Genomic DNA, 24,283 nt, shown 5'->3' on the forward strand with positions numbered 1-24,283 from the left:
GTGGTTTGAAAGGCAGTAAAAAAGGGAAAAGAGTTATAAAAAAGAAAAGTTGGTAGATGGGTAGATGGGGTCTCAAATAGCAGAGGGTCACAATTTTGATAGATGTGAAAATCAAGAAAACGAGTTCAGAAATCCATAAAGATGATGGCACATTCACCCCTCATTTTAATTTTGCATCATAAAGCTAAGTAAGGGAAATAGAGTAGAAAGAACTCACATGAGAATAAGAGCAATGAAAAAGAAGCAATATAATGATAGAAATCTGTGTAGTCGGGTGACAAAATCAGTGATGCATGCATGAAAACAGATGACAAGAATGCCAGAAAGGTAGGATAGCATTCTGATTGGGGAAGGGTTCTCCCACAGTCTGAACATCCAATGGGGATGTTTCTCTATCTAAAAAAAAGGAGCATCTAATTCAGATTCAGCTTATACTTGCAACAACCAGTTCGTCAACAAGAATGTATTAAGTGCTACTACTGTGTTCTGGGCCCCATCCTAAGGTCCACTACCTGCATTCTTGATTAATGATCTTTACTTGTCCCTTAAAATTTTTTCAATCCATTATCTGGAATTACAGGCTTCATTTATAACCAAGAAAACTAGTCAGTAATCCTTAAGGAATCACTAAGAAAAAAAAGAGAAAATGTTTCAGGATTGAAGAAATGGATAACATTTTAAACTAAAGGCTTATAATATTGTATTTGATTCCAGAAAAATTCTAGAATGAATTGTTAAAATGGTGTTCTTGCATTTACAAAGAGGAGATTACTAAGAACTAGTATAGGTTCATTTTGGACAAGTCATGCTAAACTAACTTCATATCCTTTTATGACATGGTTATTAAGCTAAGAAATGAAGACAATTATGAAGACAATAAAATTATAGTTATGATTTAAGTGGATTCCACTAAAGCATCTGACAGAGTTCTTCATGGCATCCAACTATATGAGATGATGATAAGTAAGTTGGAAAGAAGTCCAGTTAAGTATTAAATTTGTTGAAAGCAAAAAGTGGAGATTTATCAATCAATGCCAATCTTGAAGATAGTGTATAGTGGAATGCCAGTTCTACCCGAGGTCAGGGTACTTCAAATATTTTTTTTCAAATGCTTATATAAAGATAAAGATGTCATGCTGATCACATTTGGAAATAATGTGATAATGAAAAATGTTGGTTAAATGGCGTGATCTCTGACTGTTCTTTTTCAGTATGGTGTCCAGTTCAAGAAGAGCATTCTTTAAGTGCAGAGATGTGTTTTCAGGTTCTTTGCTCTTTGCAACTAGGCCATGTAATCTGTTGCACTCACTGAAGCTTATGATCATTACCAGAAATAGCGAACTGACTACCAATGCAAAGTCAAACAGATAGAAGATGGAATGTAACATGGGAGGGAAAACAAGGAGGCTCCCTATTATCTTTTACTATCTTTCTCAAAAAAAATTATTATGTGCAGCTATTTTCCTTTTTTTCACACTAGAAATGTCAGTCTTATCGTGTATAAAATTAAGAAATTTGACAATGGTTCTATCCAAAGTTAATATTTTATGATTATTAAATATATCTACATTTACCAAGAGGTGACTAAACTAACAGACTAAAAAGAGACATGGGGGATGAATTTTAAAAAGGGACCATATCCTCAGGATTAAAAAAAAAAAAAAAAGTCTGTTCCAACGTCAGAGGTTTTGCCTTAGAAATTCAGCCACTTAAATGTTAGTTTTCACATAACATTCTTGAGAGTATCTATTATTAATGATCATCTATGAGTAATGAAAAAATCAAGTCATGTGAATGGAATCCAAAAGTCAAACAACAGTCTCTCAGCAACCACTGAACCTGATCCAAATTCAGAATTAAGCTAAAGAGTGATGCTAAAGAAAATTGTTCTGTTGACTTAGAGTTTTCATCTCCAAGTGCCACCAGAGGTGGTAACAAATCAGGAGAGAGAGAAAACTGGGCATAATATTAAAGAGGAACATTTCTGATCTATCTGTCAACATGTCAGCTATAGATTTAGCCTTGAACCTTAAACCAAATAGGTTTTGAAGGCATAGGAACATATCCATTTCCTTCTCTAACATTTCCTGGCACTGAGACCATTTGGTATTGGCAGACTCAGTTAGTCTTGTGACGGGTCAAATGTGTTGAACTATTTTTCAAGCTTTTCAGAGTTGGTAAAAGCCAACAATTTTAATCTTAATTTTTAGTCCAGAGTGGATTCAAATGGGAAATCTACTCCATATGTTCATGATACTGTTTCACATAAGTCATTTAAAGTTTGTTTTGTGAGAACTGTCTGATGTCACCAAAGCTTCTTTTTATTAAGATTTCTGAGATCCTTTCCTATTAGAAACCAGGAAATCATAAATATCTGTTCATAAGGAAATAAGTTCAACTGATAAAAAGTTCTATTCAAAATGTAGACCATACACTGGATGGACACAGAATCTTTATTTCTGACTAATAAACATATTGTAATTCTCCCTACCTTTTTTTATATAGAATGAGAGAAAACAGGAGGAAAAGAACACTTGTGATTTCATCAGCAGGAGAAATCCTGAAATGGATATTTTCTCTCCACTGATACTGATCACGAATTTGTCTATAACTTATAGTCTTAGAAATTGCTTAGGATAATAAGATGTTGAATCTTGCCTAGAATCAATCAGGCAGTATGGGTTAGGTGAAAAACTTTAGCATAGAGTTTTCTTATTGTAAGCTCTCTATCTACTTCCATATAGTCTCTTCACCATACTCCTATTCATTTAGAATAATATCAAGGGGAAAGGAAAGAGAAGCTATGCAAGAGAGCAACAACTTCCTAAAATGTGAATTGGAAAAGATAAAAAATTCCCAAGAAGTGCAGGGAAACAGAATTTGTGAATTGGAAAAAGAAAATAACTCACTAAAAAAAAAAAAAAATTAGTGAAATGGAAAAAAATTCTATAGAGCAAAACAACTCAATTGGACATATACAAAAAGAAGTAAAAAAAGCTAATGAAGAAAATAACACACTAAAAATCAGAACTGAACAAAGAGAAATCACTGATTCATTGAGACATCAAGAATCAGTCAAGCAAAACCAAAAAAATGAAAGATTGGAAAAAATGTCAAATATTTATTTGGAAAAACAACAGAGCTGGAAAATAGATCTAGGAGAGATAACCTGAGGATCATTGGACTACCTGAAAATTATGATTAAAAAAAGATACTACAGGAAATCATCAAAGAGAACTGCCCAGAAGTAATAGAACCGGAAGGGAAAATAAGCATTGAAAGAATTCATCAAACACCTTCTGAAAAAGACCCTAAAATAAAGACTCCGAGGAATATTGTGGCCAAACTTCAGAAATTTCAGACTAAAGAAAAAAATTTACAAGCAGCCAGGAAAAAATAGTTCAAATACCGAGATACCACAATAAGGGTCATGCAAGATCTGGCTGCCTCAACATTAAAGGATCGAAGGGCCTGGAATCAGATTTTCTGAAAGGCAAAAGATCTTGGAATGTAGCCAAGAATAAACTACCCAGCTAAGCTGAGTATTTTTTTCCATGGAAGAAGATGGACATTTAATGAAATAGAGGAATTCCATCTGTTTCTAAGAAAAAAAAACAGACTTAAACAAAAAAATTTGATCTCCAACAACAGGCCAAAATGTGTTCTTTTTCTTCTAAAAAAGTAGAATAGTTCTCTCTGGGGGAGAGGGTAGGTTTCTCGGGGGAGGTTTTCCTGGAGGCAGCCTTAGTATCAGTTCAGATCAATAATTATCCCGAATGCATCCAGCTGGTAAAAATACAAATGTTTATTTCTCCTTCCAAAATATCCTGGTTAGTTGAGGCCTATCTCTCTGCTTGGTTCCAAGAGCTCTTGCAGTTTTGTCCTTTGCTTCTGCCTCTGCTTTCTTCAACTTTCAATCCAGCTCCACTCTTCATGTAATTCTGCTGAATTTGAAGAAGAAAAAGGTAAAAGGAACTCTTGAGAACTGTATTTCTGTTGTGGATATACATAAAAACCATATATATAATTTGATTTTACCGATATAATATAAAAAAAGGGAAGTAGAAATGGAAAAGGGATAATGTCAGAAAAAGGGAAGAGGGGAGATAAAAAGAGGGAAACCACATGCGACGATGAAGCAAAGGAAACCTTTCATATATGAGAGAACTTAGAGAGGGGGAGGAACATTGTGTGAATCCTACTCTCATCAGAGTTGGCTCAAAGAGGAAATAATTGACATATTTGTTTTACAGAGAATCTTCTCTCACTTCATTAAAAAGTGGGAGAGGAAAAGGGAGAAGGAAAAAGAGTAATAAGGGAAGAGTACAAGAAAGGGGAAGGGATTCAAAGGAAGGAGGAGGGATACTAAAGAGAGAGAGCTGCGTGACATAAGTGGGAACAATAAGTTTAATACTAGGGAAGAAGGAAAGGAGGGCAAGAAAAAGAAAAGTATAATCTGGGGAGATAAGGATGGTAGGAAATACAGAATTAGTCATTTTAACTGTAAATGGGAATGGGATGAACTCTGCCATAAAGAGGAGACGGATAGCAGACTGGATCAAAACTCAGAACACTACAATCTGTTGTTTACAGGAAACACATTTAAAACAGGGAGATACATACAGAGTAAAGGTAAAAGGCTGGAGCAGAATCTATTATGCTTCAGGTGAAGTCAAAAAAGCAGGGGTAGCCATCCTTTCTCAGATCAAGCAAAAGCAAAGTTTGATCTAATTAAAAGAGATAAGGAAGGAAACTATATCTTGCTAAAGAGTACTATAGACAATGAAGCAATATCAGTATTAAACATATATGCCCCAAGTAGTATAGCATCTAACTTCCTAAAAGAGAAGTTAAGAGAGTTGCAAGAAGAAATAGACAGCAAAACTATAATAGTGGGAGATCTCAATCTTGTACTCTCAGATTTAGATAAATCAAATCATAAAACAAATAAGAAAGAAATTAAAGAGGTAAATAGAATATTAGAAAAGTTAGGTATGATAGATCTCTGGAGAAAACTGAATGGTGACAGAAAGGAGTATACTTTCTTCTCAGCAGTTCATGGAACCTACACAAAAACATGAGGACATAAAGACCTCAAAATTAAATGCAGGAAGGCAGAAATAGTAAATGCTTTCTTTTCAGATCACAATGCAATAAAAACTGCGTTCAACAAAAAGTTAGGTGTAAATAAACCAAAAAGTAATTGGAAACTAAATAATCTCATCTTAAAGAATGATTGGGTGAAACAGCAAATTATAGACACAATTAATAATTTCACTCAAGATAATGACAATGGTGAGACATCATACTAAAATTTATGGGATGCAGCCAAAGCAGTAATAAGGGGAAATTTTATATTTTTAGAGGCTTACTTGAATAAAATAGAGAAAGAGAAGATCAATGAATTGGGCCTGCAACTTAAAAAGCTAGAAAAAGACCAAATTAAAAACCCCCAATCAATTACTAAACTTGAAATTCTAAAATTAAAAGGAGAAATTAATAATATAGAAAGTAAAAAAAAAACTATTGAATTAATAAATAAAACTAAGACTTGGTTTTATGAAAAAACCAATAAAATTGATAAATTTTTGGTAAATCTGATTAGAAAAAGGAGAGAGAGAAATCAAATTAGTAATCTTAAAAATGAAAAGGGAGAACTTTCCACTGATGAAGAGGAAATTAAAGAAATAATAAGGGGTTACTTTGCCCAACTTTATGCCAATAAATTTGATAACTAAGTGAAATGGATGACTACCTCCAAAAATATAGGCTTTCCAGATTATCAGAGGAGGAAGTAAATTGCTTAAATAGTCCCATTTCAGAAAAAGAAATAGAACAAGCTATAAATCAACTCCCTAAAAAAAAAAAAAAATCCCTGGGACCAAATGGATTTACATGTGAATTCTACCAAACATTCAAAGAACAATTAGCCCCAATGCTTTATAAACTATTTGAAAAAATAGGGATTGAAGGAGTCCTACCAAACTCCTTTTACGACACAGACATGGTACTGATACCTAAACCAGGTAGGTTGAAAACAGAGAAAGAAAATTATAGACCAATCTCCCTAATGAATATTGATGCTATAATCTTAAATAAGATATTAGCAAAAAGACTACAGAAAATCATGCCCAGAATAATACACCATGACCAAATAGGATTTATACCAGGAATGCAGGGCTGGTTTAATATTAGGAAAACTATCAGTATAATTGGCCATATTAATAATCAAATTAACAAAAACCATATGATCATCTCAATAGATGCAGAAAAAGTATATGATAAAATCCAACATCCATTCCTATTAAAAACTCTTGAGAGTATAGCAATAAATGGACTTTTCCTTAAAATAATCAATAGCATCTATTTAAAACCAGCAGTAAGCATCATATGTAAAGGAGACAAACTGCAACCATTCCCAATAAGATCAGGAGTGAAACAAGGTTGCCCACTATTCCCGTTACTATTTAATATTGTATTAGAAATGCTAGCTTTGGCAATAAGAGTTGAGAAAGAGATTAATGGAATAAGAATAGGCAATGAGGAAACCAAGTTATCATTCTTTGCTGATGATATGATGGTATACTTAGAGAACCCCAGAGACTCTACTAAGAAGTTATTAGAAACAATCTACACCTTCAGCAAAGTTGCAGGATACAAAATAAACCCACATAAGTCATCAGCATTCTTATATATCACTAACAAAATCCAACAGTTAGAGTTATAAAAAGGAATTCCATTTAAAGTAACTACTGATTGTATAAAATATTTAGGAATCTATCTGCCAAGGGAAAATCAGAAACTTTATGAGCAAAACTACAAAACATTTTCCACACAAATTAAGTCTGATCTAACCAACTGGAAAAATATTAAATGCTCTTGGATTGGGCGAGCAAATATAATAAAGATGACAATACTACCTAAACTAATCTATTTATTTAGTGCTATACCAATCAGACTCCCAAAAAACTACTTTGATGACCTAGAAAAAATAACAACAAAGTTCATATGGAAAAACAAAAAGTCAAGAATTTCAAGGGAATTAATTAAAAAAAAAATCAAATGAAGGTGGTCTAGCTGTACCAGATCTAAAATTATATTATAAAGCAGTAGTTACTAAAACCATCGGGTATTGGCTAAGAAATAGACTAGTTGATCAATGAAATAGGTTAGGTTCAAAGGACAAAACAGCCAATAATTTTAATAATATAGTGTTTGACAAACCCAAAGACCCCAGTTTTTGGGATAAGAACGCATTATTTGACAAAAATTGCTGGGAAATTAGTATGGCAGAAACTAGGCATTAACCCACACTTAACACCAAACACCAAGATAAGGTCAAAATGGGTTCATGACCTAAGCATAAAAAATGAGATTATAAATAAATTGGAAGAGCATAGGATAGTTTACCTCTCAGACCAGTGGAAGAGGGAGGAATTTATGACCAAATAAGAACTAGAGATCACTATTGACCACAAAATAGAAAATTTTGATTATATCAAATTGAAAAGTTTTTGTACAAACAAAACAAATGCAGACAATATTGGAAGGGAAACAATAAACTGGGAAAACATTTTTACAGTCAAAGGTTCTGATAAAAGCCTTATTTCCAAGATATATAGAGAATTGACTCTAATTTATAAGAAATCAAGCCATTCTCCAATTGATAAATGGTCAAAGGATATGAATAGACAATTCTCAGATGAAGAAATTGAAACTATTTATAGACATATGAAAATATGCTCCAAATCATTATTAATCAGAGAAATGCAAATTAAGACTACTCTGAGATACCACTACACACCTGTCAGATTGGCTCGAGTGACAGGGAAAGATAATGTGGAATGTTGGAGGGGATGTGGGAACACAGGGACACTGATACACATTGTTGGTGGAATTGTGAACACATCCAGCCATTCTGGAGAGCAATTTGGAACTATGCTCAAAAAGTTATCAAACTGTACATACCCTTTGATCCAGCAGTGTTTCTACTGGGCTTATACCCCAAAGAGATACTAAAGAAGGGAAAGGGACGTGTATGTGCCAAAATGTTTGTGGCAGCCCTGTTTGTAGTGGCTAGAAGCTGGAAAATGAATGGATGCCCATCAATTGGAGAATGGTTGAGTAAATTGTGGTATATGAACGTTATGGAATATTATTGTTCTGTAAGGAATGACCAGCAGGATGAATACAGAGAGGACTGGCGAGACTTACATGAACTGATGCTAAGTGAAATGAGCAGAACCAGGAGATCATTATATACCTCAACAACAATACTGTTTGAGGATGTATTCTGATGGAAGTGGATTTCTTTGACAAAGAGACCTAACTCAGTTTCAATTGATAAATGATGGACTGAAGCAGCTACACTCAAAGAAAGAACACTGGGAAATGAATATAAACTGCTTGCATTTTTGTTTTTCTTCCCAGATTATTTATACCTTCTGAATATAATTCTCCCTGTGCAACAAGAAAACTGTTCGGTTCTGCACACATATATTTTATCTAGGATATACTGTAACTTATTCAACATGTAAAGGACTGCTTGCCATCTGAGGGAGGGGATGGAGGAAGGGAGAGGAAAAATTGGAACAGAAGTGAGTGCAAGGGATAACGCTGTAAAAAATTACCCTGGCATGGGTTCTGTCAATAAAAAGTTATTTAAAAAAAAAGAAAAAAAGAAAAGAAAACACAAAATTTTTAACCTAAAAAAAATAGAATAATATCAAAAAATTTTTACTGTGAACAAGGCAGTATGGCAAAATAAATAGTCAACTTCATAATTAGAAAAACCTGGTTTCAAGTTCTGTCTCTGAATTATATTGACTTCATGACCTGGACAACTCACTTGAATGGACAGCTCCTAATTCCCAAAGCAAATCTAAAATCCTTAGGGATAATATAATCATCTGTTTGCATTGATCTTATCAGTCATCTTGCTACCATGCTCAGTTCCTTCTCCTTGATTCCACTCTATTTCTTATTCTGGGACCATAATCAAATCAATTCTACCATTACTACTAGTAGATTGACGTGCTATTTTATGTTTCTACTCACTATCTCTGTAATTTTCCAAACCAAATACCCCACCCCTAGCTACCTCCCATACTAGAATGTAAGTTCCTTGAGGATGAGGACTATCTTTGCTTTTGTATTTATATCATTAGTGCCTCAAACATAGTAAAAATATAATAAACATTATTCATTCACTTTTTTATTAAGGGAGTTTCTGTATTTGTAGTTATTGTTACCAATGAAATAACAAGTCCAAATCCCCTCATTTCTCTTTTTCCCCATCCAAAAGTGAATTTTCCTTGGGTATATTAACACTATATTCATTTTCACATAATTTCAAAAAAAAAAAAAAAGAAATCCAAGTATCTAAAAGAAGTTAAACTTTAGGTTTAAATGTTTTATGCTTCGCTGTCCTCTTTCTCCTCAAATTTTAAGTATAAATTTCACAAACTGTTTCAGAAAATACAATCTTATATTCTTAATTTCCTCTTATCTTTTTACACAAATATTGCTTCTAATTTTTTTTAGTACAGGCAAATGATCATTTTTAAAAACTAGTGATTTGAAGTTAAATATACTATATGTATGTATATATATGATGCAATGTCACCAAAAAGGCAGTAAGATCAGTACTCCTGTGCAATAGTGAATCTTTATGGTTTTGGTAGCAACTCAGTTATTATTCTGTGGTGTACAGAAGATTGTAAAGAAGATTCAAGGCTCAAAAATGAAGGAGACTAAATTAGTTTAGCTCTTCTAGAGTCCACCTTCTTCAACTGTGGTTCATGACACCATTTCAGGTCTCATAACAATGTGGGGATTGTGAAATTATGATTTATTATCAGTAAATATTTGATTTATATGCTTATTTTATATATTTATAAACTTGAGATAACAAAAATTTCTCAGGAGAAAAGAGGTAGAAAAGAAAAAGGAATAGAAAAAGTTTAAGAAGCTCAGATCTAGGGGATAAAATGCAATCTTCACAATAAAGGGTTGATCTGAAGGGGAAGCAGTATAACAGAAAGTATGTACAGTTTCAAGTCAGTCAATCTGGCTCTCTCACAGGTCTGTGTGATCTAAACAAGTGATTTCATCTGTCTGTGTCTCAGTTTCTTCATCTGTAAAGTGAATATTCTGGAACAGATGACCTCTAAGGTCCCTTTCAAATCTAAATCTATGATCCCATAAAAACATAGACCGAAAAGGGTGAAAACACCACCTGCTATCCATTCAAATACATGAAGAATTTCCCTTTTCTCTGCCTCTTACTGAATTTCCATCATTAATAAATATAGTGGGGAATTCACATAGAGTAATTCACCCAGCTACAGAACTGTAAAATAAACACATTTGTAATGATGATGATTAAAGCATATTCATACAGTCATTTAAACATATGAGATAATCATTCTATTTCTCTGCTGGCCAAACAAGGTTTCCATTCATTTAAGTAATAGAACACGGCAGGATGCATGTTAGTAGGAGATAACACATGCCTCAGAGCCAACACAGACAGGGGTGAAGACAGAGACCCACAATGTGAAAGGGAAGACAGTGATGCAAAATGTATTTTATCTCAGAGCAGCACATGCCTTTAGGTCCTTTCATTGCAAGTATTAAAATCCAAGCAAAGGTGGGGGAGTGGGGAGGAGAAGAAAGAAAAAAGAAATGTGCAAAGTTGTCTCTCTTATTTCTTGTAACCTTCTATATAAAATTATTTTTCTACTGTTTTTATTTCATACTATAGATGAAAAGTAAAAAAAAAAAACAAAACACTATGGAATAAGCTTGTGAAAGGTCTTTCTTATCTGTGCTAGATAATTCTGCAAAAGATTGCTTTCCAGTTAATCATTACGCTGTCACTAATATTGAATAGAAGAATGGTCTGGACATAACATATCCTATAGGTCACACGGGTCATAGCTATCATCTAAGCTAAATATATTGAAAAATGTCAGTTTCTTCCTGATATTTTCCAACATATTTTATGTCTGAGTATCACATGTTTATTTTTTTACTTCGGGGAGGGTATGAGGGCAGACTACATTCTTTCTCCTGTAAAAGACAAACATTCACTTAAAGAAAAGATGAACAAAATGGACCACCAAAGTTAAAGCTGAAGGAAAAAAACATGATGAAATCCTTGTTATTCCTCATTTTTATTGTATTCTTGAGGATAATACTGCAATATAAACAATGGGACAGGGAGACTCCCCCTTTCTCCTGTAAAGTGCCAGTAATTGCCTGAGACAATCCTGGTTTGAGGAATTGACATGTGAACACCAGGATAACAAATAAAATGCCTATTCATGTGAGCATGTGAAAAAACTAATAGACCACAATAATTCTATCTATATTACACTATACAGGTCAGGACATGAACATTTTCAGTCATAAAACTGTCTTTTATTATTAGAACTTTTAAGTGAAGACAATCAGTAATTGGCACTGCAAATGAGTTGGAATCAATTTCTTCCTTTTAAGGGGCTTTTTGTTCTTAATACCAACAATAGAGAACCTTATGTTTGTAAAGCTTTCACAACCTAGCTATAACCTACTTTTCCAGCCTTATGATATATTGCCTCAATACTTCTTTCTATCCCTGCTATTCTTCCTGGCACTATTCTCACATGATATCCTTTCTCCATATCTTATCATTGCATGGCCTGAGGGCTGGACATCACTCCTCTTCCCCTCCATTTCTTGGACCTCTTAGTTTTCTGAAAAGCTCACCTCTAAATAGCACCTCTTACATTAGCCTTTCCTAGCTGCTTGTACCTCTTCCCTGAAATGTTCTTTTATATAATCATACATACTTACATATTCTTTCCCTCTATAGAACGTAAACTCCTTTAGACAGTGATTGTTTTGTTTTTAATCTTTTTCTTCTCAGCACCCCAGAAAAGTGTTTCAAACACAGTAGTCACTTAACTAATACTTGTTGATTAATTGACTGAACACAGAGCAGCTTTAAGACTAACCAAAAAAGACAAAGTGGGCAACATTTTAAAAATATTTCCTGATCAATTTACCTTGATTTAAAGGCACTTTTACCATTTACTAAGTATATTAAATAGGACACTAAACACAATGCTATTTGGATAAATATAACAGCTAATTATTTTTAAACATCTGATTCTATTACACAAAACGTAGTCGAGAATTTTTTTCTCTTACTTGCTTCATTTATTACTTCATTTATTAAGCAAATCATCATGAAATGTCTTCTCTCCAGCTTGAAGGAGAAAAATAAATCATAATAATGTCAACATAAAAACATGTAAAGATGTAGCCATTACCCAAAGTAAATGAGAAGTACAATACACTATTAGAAAATGTTCAGTAATCGGATGATAGAAAGATTAATTTCAAAGAAAACTCTGGGGAACAGAAGGCATTTGAGTTAGTCCTTAAAGGATAGTATTCTTGGCATTAAGGAATATTATGATCAAATACACAGAACTGAGAAAGCATGACACATCTTCAGAGATGAGGATGGTTCTAGTCTAGTTGGAAAATAATATGGGAAGAATAAGATGAGGAAAACCCAAAAAAGGAGTTTGAGGGAAGCTTCTTGAAGAGCCTTTATGATAGAAAAATATCTACCACTTAGGCTAAAATAGTTATTTTTTCCTTTTTTTCCCCTTCATAAGTATTGAAATAATTGTCAAGACTTATTTGGTTTGGGCATTTAAGGCTCGGGCTATTGATGTAGCTCCCTGGGGGCCTAAATAAAAGAGTCAGATTATGAAAACCAAAGACTTACTCTTCCTCAAATTTAACTGGATTACCAGCAGAACCAACACAAAGGCAAGGATGTTGCCCTTAACAAATCAATGCAGCGTCCCTGTTATCTATCTTTTCCATGGTATGACAGAGTAGACTTCCTTTTGTTAACTGCTAAGTTGTCTCCAACCATTCTAATTATTGTCCCCAAATCCTAGACTAGCCTAAATAATATTCCCATTCCAGGCTAAGCAATTTGGATTTTATGGCAGTAATTAGTAGGCAGGTGTTACAATCTTTTGAATAAAAGTGACATGAGCAGACATAACTTTTCTTTGCATCCTTATAAGTGTTTCAGCGTATTGCTAAAGCATTCTTTCTTTGTGCCTTGCATTCCCTTTCAGCTTTAATTATAGTAAAGTTTTAGAGGTTCAGTTATCATCCTTATTCCCTTGCATATTCAAATCCAATATTATGTTTCAACAGTCATCTTCAATGCTGATGGATTAGGAATACTTCAAGACTTTATTTTTTGTTATTGGTTCTAGTATTGTTACTTAGTACTACCTATATTATATATGACTGCTTTATACCATAATGTTCTTTCTACTATATTGTCTCCCAATATGTATTTGTCAAGTTCTATTATGAATGAATGATACTTGCCTTTTTTCCCCTAGTTGAAGGCAAGAAGTAAAACTTTTCTTTGTATGTACATCATAGATTTTTGTCATTATAGATACCTAATACATATATCCAAACATTTTTTTAAATAGTTGCTATACAAAAGAAACTCTCTTCTTTTATGTGATTTTCTGCTCCTTTTGCTAAGGTCAATTTGATGCCAAAATGTCCAGCTGAAAATGAGAAACACAGTCAATCATCCAGATGTTTGGTCTACACAGTGCCAAACATCTGGATTTTTCCAAATATATTTCCAAGTTTGTATTGTAGCTAACAACAAGGAAAACCCTCACATAGTCCAAGATGCTCCCTCAGCAAAGTAAGGCTGGGAGCCGCCACTAACTTCTTCAATCATGTTTCAAAATATCCACAAATATGAGTATCACAAATATAAAAAAATTCAAGTGACTGCCCAAATTTCCACTTTTCATTTTGACATTTTTGTATCAAAAATAAGTTTAGGATCCAGTGAATACCATCTGATTACAGGTAACAGAAGAGAACAATGAAATGAAGTCAGAAGGCTTGGGTCAAATAAAGACCCTGCCACTTACAGTCCTCAAGGTAGCAGGCAAGGTGCTTGATCTCTTGGGTTCTTTTCCCTCATCTGAAAAAGGAAGATATTGGACCAGATGCCTCTCTAGCACTATCTCTATGGTCCCATAATACTCCTTATTTCTTGTTCTTACTTTTAAGGAGCAGATGATAGAAGGTCAAAAAAAAAGTTTTAAGGGGCCAATCCCTTCACTCTATGAAAGAAGAACTTGAGACCTAGAGAAATGATTTATCTAAAGCTTCAAAAGTAGTAAGAGAAACAGGATTTGAATCCAATTCTTCTGTTTCCAAATAATTAAGTTTTCTTGCTACTCCTTCTTAGACCAACAAATTGTAGGAGGAAACCTTGTTGTTGCTAGTTCATTGAAATGAAAAATCCCTGCCCACTACAGAAGAGTAGTACAGATGTTGCTATATAATCGCTGCTGGATTTTATTAGTATAATATTAAATTCAAATGTGGTTAGAAGGATTTACCAAGCCAAGAATTATCTTACTACAATAAATAATCTCCATTTGGTCGGTACTTTTTCCTTCCTAAGTCTGGTGACTTAGAGGCTGGGTTTACACATCTGCCCCATTTTGTGCAGGATTTGTCTTGCCCACCCCTTTTCATTCTCCTCCAAAGGAAGTTTGAGAACCCTACAACCAACTTAAGTGGGCAAAAGACCATCTGGGAATGAGATTACAAGCAGATATATTTCAAAACAACATCATGGCAATTTCTATCTCAAACTTTTTGGGAAGATTGTCCTCCATCTTTAATGATCAAATTCCTATAACAGCAATCTATTATTTGTGGTTCTATTAGTATGAACTCTTTTCACTGAGGCACAGCAAAATCAATTCTTAGGGAGTTGTCCAAAGCAAACTGAAATACACTGACATGCCCAGAGGGAGAAGGGAACAATCTTTAATTGAGAGCCTTCTGTGAGCCACATACCTTCCATTTGGGATTTTCTAGGCAGTTAGCAGAGTGTTTGCCATTTCCTTCTCCAACTCATTTTACAAATGAGGAACTGAGACAAATAAGATTTACGTTACTTTCCCAAGGTCACACAGTTAGTGTCTTAGGCTGGATTTGAACAAGTCTTCCTAATTCCAAGCCTAGTGCTCTATCCACTAAGCCATGTAGGTGCCCTGCTAAACACTTTATAATTACATAATTAGTTGTTTCCTTTTATCCTCATAACAATCCTGGAAGCTAGGTGCACTTATGATCCCCACTTTACAGATGAAGAAACTGAAGCACAGAGAGACTAAATTCTATCCAGGGTTACACAAGAGTTGACCTCAGGTCTTCTTGCCTCCAGCCCCAACAATGTCTACCACACTGCTTTGCTGCCTCTACATAAAAACACAATTAGTGAGTATAAGTGAAGTCAGATCTTGTTAATGACTATCCATTGTGCCATGCAGCTTCTGTTTTTCCTATCATATTGGTTCCCTTATCTTGGCTATTTGATTTCACTGCTTTAAAGGCTATTTGCGTACTCAGTGTATTTCCTTCAGAAAACTTAATCCTGTTCTAATCGGTTTTACTTCTCTCCAAATCCATTCTCTCAACTTTCCAGGTCTGAAATTAATATACTCCTTGATTCTTCTGCTGCTTCCATATAATTATTCAACCCTTTCTCTACCCCTAAATCCAGTAATATTTCCTGCATTTTACCTTCAAAAATCATTGCCCTACTTGCTAAAGAAATTACTCCTTACAGATTTTGAATCCCCTATGGTTGAACTGTTGTGATTGGGGAGAAGAGATTTTGTCCATTATTACATCATCAAAATTGCTTCTCATTACATCAAACTGTCTATCCAGGGATATCTTGTCATCTTCCCAAGCATCATATATGACCCCAAGACTAAAATGTCATTGCCTAGCCACTCCTCCCTGCTATTTTTGTCTTTATTAGAATTTAAATAATTTGAGATTAAGGACTTTTATATTTATATTCCCAATATTTAACACAGTTCCTGGCACATAATGAGTACTTAATAAGGCTATCCATTCATTTGTTCATTTAATAAAACACTTTTAAAGTCCATTCATTCTATATCATCCCATCCTAACACCATGAATATTTAAAAATGACTTGAACATCCCTCCAAAGATTTCTATTCTATCCTATCCCTATTTTATGAACTTTTATATTCATATTGGCACCCCATTAACAATCCATTCACAGAATTTTTCAACTTCTTCAACTCTAGTGATTTCCTTCTTCGCCCCTACTTTAATACAGTGGCCCTTTTGCCTTGTAATAACTAACCTGCCTCCAAAATCCTGACTTCTGAAATTCCACTCTCTTAACTAAAACCCATTAATCTTCTACTTCTTCCAAAATCTTACTCATACTAAACTTTCTCTTCTCTCTCATCATTCCCCTTGGTCTCTTGAGCCAAACCTATTCTTTGATCCACCTCCCTCATTCTGATTTTATATGCCTCTATATTGAGGATTGAAATCACCATCATCATTGAAATCACCATCATCCACATTAACATTATACTTGACACTATGAGCATCCTTTTCTTCCCTGACCCTCTATCTTTCCTGTCTGTTAATCTTTATCTCTGGATAACCTTTACTAGCTGATAGCTCCCATAATGTTCCACAATTATTAGACACTATTACAGAAAATCATGAAAGTAAAATACTTTTCTCATTGAGATATAAAATTTAAGATAGACTCTCCTGGCTGTTTAACAATCCCATTCTTATCAACTATCAATCTCATTCCCAATAGAAATTGTCATAACTCTCATCTCTTCTAAAGTCACCACATGTCTCTATCCCTCATTATCAAAACAGATAACCTAATCTCCTATTTCCCACATATAGTGGGAGCTCTCTAATTCTTCTCTTCATTCACGAAAACTTCATAGCAACCTTTTTTACCCATTCTTTTCCCCTTCCCTCTCTGGTCAGAGAGGAGTAGGGATTACTCCTGATTAAATACAATCCCTCCATGTGTTTTATTCCACTCCCTCTACTTTTTTTTCAGGCCCTTACTCCAGTAGTATTTTCCCCCCACATTTTGCCTCTGTTGCCTATATTTTTTATGTCTTTATGTCTGGAATTTCTCCTTGTGTTTAGCTGTTGAATTGCTACTCATCTTTTAATGCCCAAATCATATGCAACCTCTTCTACAAAGTACTTCTATCTGGAAAACATCAAACTTCCCCCTCAGACAGAATAAGACCAAAGGATCATAGATTTAAAGCTGGGACCTTAGATAGAGGTCTCCTAGTCCAATGCCTTTATCTTTTTATTAAATTTTTATTCTTTTTATTTTGAACTTAAGAAATAAAACAAGCATTTCCATAACAAAGTAGAATGAAAAAAAAAAGAGGATTGCACATGAAACTAGAGATCCATTATGTACAACTTGCTATTCCTTTCAAATATACAGCAAAGTTATCACATAACTTTCTTATTTTTCCCTTTCCCCACCTCTCTACTCTAGAGATAGTTACTATTTGACATATATATATATATATATATATATATTTCATATACATATATACTACATATGAATGTATGCATTTATTCTCTGGATACAAATAATGTCTTCCTTTATAGGATCTTTGCAATTAATTTGGGTAATTATAATAGTCAGAATGATTTGGTCATTTAAGTTATTCTTGAAACAATACTGCTATTTATGGATATAACATTTTCTTGGTTCTGCTCATTTCACATTTTATGCAGATCTCTCCATGTTTTTCTAAAATCATTGAGCTCATTTCCTACAGCAGAGTAATATTTCATCATGAACACATACCCAATTTGTTTAACCATTCCTCAATTGATAGTCATCCCTGTAATTTCCAGGTCTTTGCTACCACAAAGAGAGCCACTATAAATATTTTAGAACATATAAGTTACTTTCCTTTTTCTGTAATCTCTTTGGGAAATAGATCTAATAGTGGCATTACTAGAACAAAGTCTATAGGCAATTTAATAAATCTTTGGACATAATTCCATTTTCCAAAATGGTAGAACTCATTAAAGCCATTTATAGTTGTATGAAAAAATGCTTTAAATCATTATTGATTAGAGAAATGCAAATTAAGGCAACTCTGAGGTACCACTATATGTAGAGAGCCAGCAAGTACTAATCCATTCCAGGTCTTGAATCTAACAGTAACTTGCTCACTAGAACTCCCTTTTCTTATTGCAATAGCAGAGACTGCTTGTCAGTATAATGAATTAATAATCTAGCGACCAAAGCAAAATGCAAACACTAATTTTTAGATTAAAGGCAAACCTTTGCATTTAGGATGGGAAAAACAACCCACAATAGAGACTAAAGGTATTTGGAAGAAAGATACTTGAAACAATGGTATGATAAACTTTACACGAAGTGTATCTCACCTATTTGCATCTCTGTCTAATTAACCAAGATCTGGTGCTTAATCATTTACATCTCAGTAAATCTTGTTTGTTAGAGAAAACTATAGGAACTTCAGACAGTGTACTTTATATCAAATCTATGAGCAGGTATATATATTTGTCTCTCTGATCAATAAACTTTGAAGAATTCATATTCTAGACTCTCTCTGCCTGGCCCCAGTAAATTCACACTTTTAATTCGCTACAGGAGTTAGACTGCAACAACTACATGCCACTCTGATTGGCTAAAATGACAGAAAAAGATACTGATGAATATTAGAGGAAATGTGGGAAAACTGGAACACTGTGAACTGATCCAACCATTTTAGAGAGCTATTTGGAACTAAGGGCTATCAAACTGGATCCCTTTGATCCAGCAGTGTCATTACTGGGCTTGTATCCTGAACAGATCATAATAAAGGGAAAAGAACCCACATGTGCAAAAATGTTTGTAGCAGTCCTTTTAGTAATGGGAAAAACTGGAAGCTGAGTGGATGCCCATCACTGGACAATAGCTGAATAAGTTATGGTATATGAATATTATGGAATATTAATGTTCATAAGAAATGATAAGAATGATTTCATAGAGGCCTGGAGAGACTTATATAAACTATATGAAGTGAATAGAACCAGGAGAACACTGTACATGGCAACAGTAAGATTATATGACTATCAACTTTGATGGATGTGGCTCTTCAATTGCTAGGGGTTCAGGCCAGTTCCAATGGTGATGAAGAGAACCATATGAACCCAAAGAAAAAATTGTGGGGACTGAGTGTGGAGCATTACATAGTGTTTTTACTTTTTTATTGTTGCTTGCTTGTATTGTTTTCTTTCTCTTTTTTTTTTTCTATTTTTGATCTGATTTTTCTTGTGCAGCAGGTTTAGAATTGCATGTTTTACATATATTGGATTAATTGCCATGTAGGGGAGGGAGCTTGGGAAGGGAGGAAAAAATTTGGAACACAAGGTTTTGCAAGGATTAATGTTGAAAATTATCTATGCATGTATTTTGAAAATTAAAAGCTTTAATTTTTAAAAAAAAGTGGATCTCAAATCACAGATTTACTAACAATTTATGGTCCCAATTTTTCCACAATCTTTTCAACATCTGTCACTTTCCCTTTCAATCATTTTTGCCAATTTGATAGGTATAAAATGATACTGTAGGGTTGTTTTAATTTGTATTTATCTAATCAAAAATGATTTAGAGCATTTTTCATATGATTAAAAATTGTTTTGATTTCTTCATTGGAAACTGCCTGTAAAAAATGTAAAAAAAATTTGGCAATTGAGGAATTACTCATATTTTTATATATTTGACAAAGCCCTTGATATATTTGATACAAGACCTTTATCTGAAAAACTGTGCATTAAATTCCTCCTCAAAAGATTTTTTTGCTTTTCTTCTGGCCTTGGCTACAGTTGTTTTACTTGCACAAAAGTAAAAAAGGACTTGGATTTTTTAATTTAATGTAATAAAAATTATCCATTTTATAACTCACAAAGTTCTCTATGCTTTCTTTGTTTGTAAATTATTAAACCATCCATAAATTTGATAGATAAAATATCCCATATTCAATTTTTTGTAACAAATCCCTTTATATCCATTTTGACTTGGAATTGGTAAATGATTTAACCAGCTCTCAAAGAGCTCCAGCTCTCAAATACCATTTATTTCTTTTTTCTATTTTAACCCAAATCCCACTATCTACATATTATAATCTTACCTTCATGATGTCCCAATGAAATACTGCCTTTTAAGTATTGATTTTTCCATGCATGTGTAAGTCTTGTCACTCTCTCCAGAATACTTCCAGGGACATACTGATAAGTGAAAACAACAATAAAATTAGGAAGACCATTGATGTAAGCAATCCTGAAAGTTTTCTGCTGATAAATTGTGAAGAATTTTCACTTTGAGGGAAATTAGGTTTCTACAGAAAACAAAAAATTTTATAACATTGTCTTCAGAAGAAGAACATCATGATTGTATTTTCCAGATATACTCTTCTATCTTTTTGACTTTGGTATTGGTAAATGGTTTAAGATATTGGTCAATGCCAAATTTCTTTTTTCTTTTAAATTGAGTCAAAAAATTTTTTTGATTTTTTTTATTGTAGCCATTGCATTTATTTTAATACACATTTGTTTTGTGAATCATGTTGGGAGAGAAAAATCAGAGAAAAAGGGAAAAACTATGGGAGATATAAAAAACATAAAAAGGAAGTGAACATAGCATGTGTTGATTTACATTCAGTCTCAGTTCTTTTTCTGGATGCGGGTGGTATTTTCTGTCTAAAGTCTATTGGGATTGTTTTGGATCATTGAACTACTGAGAAGAAACAAGCGTTTCCTACTTAATCATAGCACAATTTTGCTGTTATTGTATACAATGTATTCCTATTTCTGTTTGTTTCACTCAGCATCAGTTCATGTAAATGTCTCCAGGCCTTTCTATAGTTAGCTTGTTCATTTTTTTATAAAACAATAATATTTCATTACCTTCATTACTACATCTTGTTCAACCATTCCCCAACTTAAGGGCATTCACTCCTTTTCTAATTCTTTGCTATCACAAAAAGAGCAGCTACAAACATTTTTCCCTCCTGTAAGATTTCCCTGGGATACAAACCCAGTAGTGACACTGCTGGTTCAAAAGATATGCACAGTTTTATAGCCCTTTTAGGTATAGTTTCAGATTGTTCTCCAAAAATGGTTGAATCATTTCACAACTCCACCAACAATGCATTTGTGGACCCTAATTTTTTCACCTAATAATAGCTTATTTTCCCAATTATATGTAAAGATAACATTTAACATTCATCTTTGTAAGGGTTTATATTCCAATTTTTCTCTCTTTTTCCTCCTTTCTCCCCCAAACAGAAAGCAATCTAATAGTGGTTATATATTTATAATCATTTTAAATATATTTCCATATTAGTCATATTATAGAAGAAAAATTACAACAAAAGAGAAAAACACAAGAAAAAAAATGAAATGGTATGTTTAGATCTGCATTCAGTCTCTATAGTTCTTTCTCTGGATATGAATGGCATTTACCAATACAAGTCTACTGGAATTATCATGGATCACTCTATTGCTGAGAGTTAAGTCTCTCATGTCAATTATTGCACAATGTTGCTCTTACTGTGTACAATGTTATCGTGGTTTTGCTGAAGTCCACCTACTCATTATTTCTTATAATATTCCAATTATTGTTCTGTAAGAAATGAACAGTAGGATGATTTCAGAAAGGCCTGGAAAAACTTAAATGAACTGATGCTAAATAAAGTGAGCAGAACCAAGAGAACATTGTACAGAATAACAAGATATGTAATGATCAACTGTGATGGACTTTGCTCTTCTCAACAATGTGTTTGTCTTCTCTTATTGCTGTTGCTAGGATTTCCAATACAATTTTGGATAATATTGGTGACACTGGGCAACTTTGTTTTATACCTGATCTTGCTGGGAAGGCTTCTAGCTTATTCTCATCACAAATAATGCTTGCTCCTGATTGTTCTTATCAATTTAAGGAAAAGACCATGTATGCCTTAATAATCAAGTATTTTTTAATAGAAATGAGTTTACACTCATTGACACTTTATCAAATGCTTTTTCTATATCCAGTGACATAATCACATGATTTTTGTTATTTTTGTTATTTATATAATCAATTATGTTAATAGTTTTCCTTATGTTAAATCATCTCTGAACTGCTGGCATGAATTCCATTTGGTCATAATACCCAATCTTTGTAATATGTTTTAATATTTTAGATAATATTTTATTTAATATATTTGCATCAATATTCATTAATGAAATTGGTTTATAATTTTCTGTCTCTTTTTATTCTTTTTGGTTTAGGTATTGGTCTCATTTTTTTTTTTTTTGAGAAAAGGAATGTGATAGGTCTTCTTTGCCTATTTATTTAATATTAGAATTAGTTAGTATTTAAGATAGAATTTACTTGCAAATCCCTCTAGTCCTTGTATTTTTTTTTTCTTAGGAAGCTCATTGACAATCTGTTCAATTTCCTTTTCTAAAATAGGTCTATTTATATATTTTATTTTTTATTCTTTTAATGTAGACTGTTTATATTTTATATAAATTCCTCCATTTCACTTAAGTTATTAAATTCATTGTCATATATTTGGACAAAATTAGTTCTTTATAACTGCTTTGATTTCATCTTCTTTAATGGTATATTTGCCTTTTTAATTTTTGATACTAATAATTTGATTTTCTTATATTTTAAAAAATAATATTGACCAATGGTTTAACTATTTTATTTATTTTTTCATGACAACAACTCGTTCTTTCTTATTTTATCTTATATTCAGTTTTATTAATTTTACCTTTAATTTTTAGAATTTCCAATTTGGTGTTTAATTGGGGATTTTAAAATTTGTTTCTTTTTCTAGTTTTTCTTCAATTGCATACCCAGTTCATTGACCTACTCTTTAGTTTTTATTGACATAAGCACTTAGAGATATACATTTTCTTTTGATTATTGCTTGTGCTGTATCCTTTAATTTTTGATATGATATGACATTGATATGATGTCTCATGTTGTCATTTTCTTTAATGACATGATTGTTTCATGATTTGTTCTGCAATCCATTCATTGCTTAAGTTTCATCTCTAGTTAGTTCTCCCCCAACCCAATATTTCCATGATCTAAATGTAATTTTTAATCCATATGGTCTGTAGAGGAGCCATTTAATATTTCTATGTTTAGTTAACATATGTTTTTATGTTCTAATATATGATGATTATTTATAAAGATACTAAGTACCACCAAGAAAAAAGTGTTTTCCTTTCTGTTCCAATTCAATTCTCTATCATATCTATCTTATCAATATCTATCATATCTAACTCATTTAAAATTCTTACAATTCCATAACTTCTTATTTAAAGAAATAAAAATTCTCCATTATTATAATATTACTATCTATTTTCACTTTTCTTTAAAAAATTAAGATGTGATAGTATTTGATTTATATGTGTTTAGTATTGATATTGCTTCTTTATTTATGTTACCTTTCATCATAATTTAAATTGAGTTTTTTCTTATGAACAATATTTTCTCCTTGATCTGGCAATTTCAAAACTTGCTATGCAATTTCTGTAGTCTTTCATCCTGGGATCCCTTTTAGGTGATGATTGGTGGATTTTTTTCTATTTCTATTTTACCATCTTAGTCTAGAACTTAAGAGCAACTTTATTTCTTGTAATATATCATGATTCTCTTTTTAAATTGGAGCTTGAAGATAGTCAAATCATTCTTATAATGTCTCTCCTCAATGTCTTCTTTGCATCCATTGTTTTTTTTAATAAATACATGTTTCACAACTATTTTTTCATTTTTTTTGATTTTGTATTATTATTTCTTGGTGTCCTGTGATGTCATTCATTTCCCCTTTTCCGATGCTAGTTTTCAAGGAGTTGTTTTCTTAAGATTTTGGATCTCTTTCTTTCTCTTGTTGGTTAACTTTCTTTTCATAATTTTCTTGTTTTTCTTTGCTCTAATTTTTTCCCTAATTTTTCCTCATCTCTCTATTTGATTTTAAAGTCCTTTTTAAGTCTTTCCAATAACTCTTTTTGTGCTCTTTGACATTTTATGTTGCTCACTAGGGTAAGGAGTAGCTTCTTTTACATCTTATACATCTCTGAATATGAATTCAGGGATTCTCCATCCACATAATAGCTATCTATGGTTAGGTTCTTTCTTCTCTGCTTACTCTTTTTTTTTTTTTAAGCGGCATATTATTATAATCATCTCTAGTTCCAGGGTGTGAGTAATAGAGCCCCAGGTCTTAGGTTTTAGCCATACTCTGCTGGAAATGCTCTTGCTTCCTGTGGACCCTCCAGCAGCTGCAACCTTAAGTTCTTCCCT

At 32.9% G+C, this 24,283-nt stretch overlaps 1 long non-coding RNA gene across 2 annotated transcripts in view; it reads right to left on the reverse strand.

Annotated features, from left to right (window-relative positions):
- Positions 1–2,635: 2,635 nt before the first annotated feature.
- Positions 2,636–24,283, reverse strand: part of LOC127544119 (uncharacterized) — a 79,075-nt gene continuing 57,427 nt past the window's right edge. Inside the window, exons 2-3 of one of the 2 annotated variants that reach the window (XR_007949377.1) lie at positions 20,112–20,208; positions 2,636–3,941 (exon numbers count right to left, since the gene is read on the reverse strand). This is a non-coding gene — a long non-coding RNA (uncharacterized LOC127544119). Of the gene's footprint in view, positions 3,945–20,111; positions 20,209–24,283 lie in introns of both variants that reach the window. The other variant, XR_007949376.1, reaches the window with a different exon arrangement.

Source organism: Antechinus flavipes, chromosome 1 (genome assembly GCF_016432865.1).
Source record: "Antechinus flavipes isolate AdamAnt ecotype Samford, QLD, Australia chromosome 1, AdamAnt_v2, whole genome shotgun sequence".
NCBI classification, from domain to species: Eukaryota; Metazoa; Chordata; class Mammalia; order Dasyuromorphia; family Dasyuridae; genus Antechinus; species Antechinus flavipes.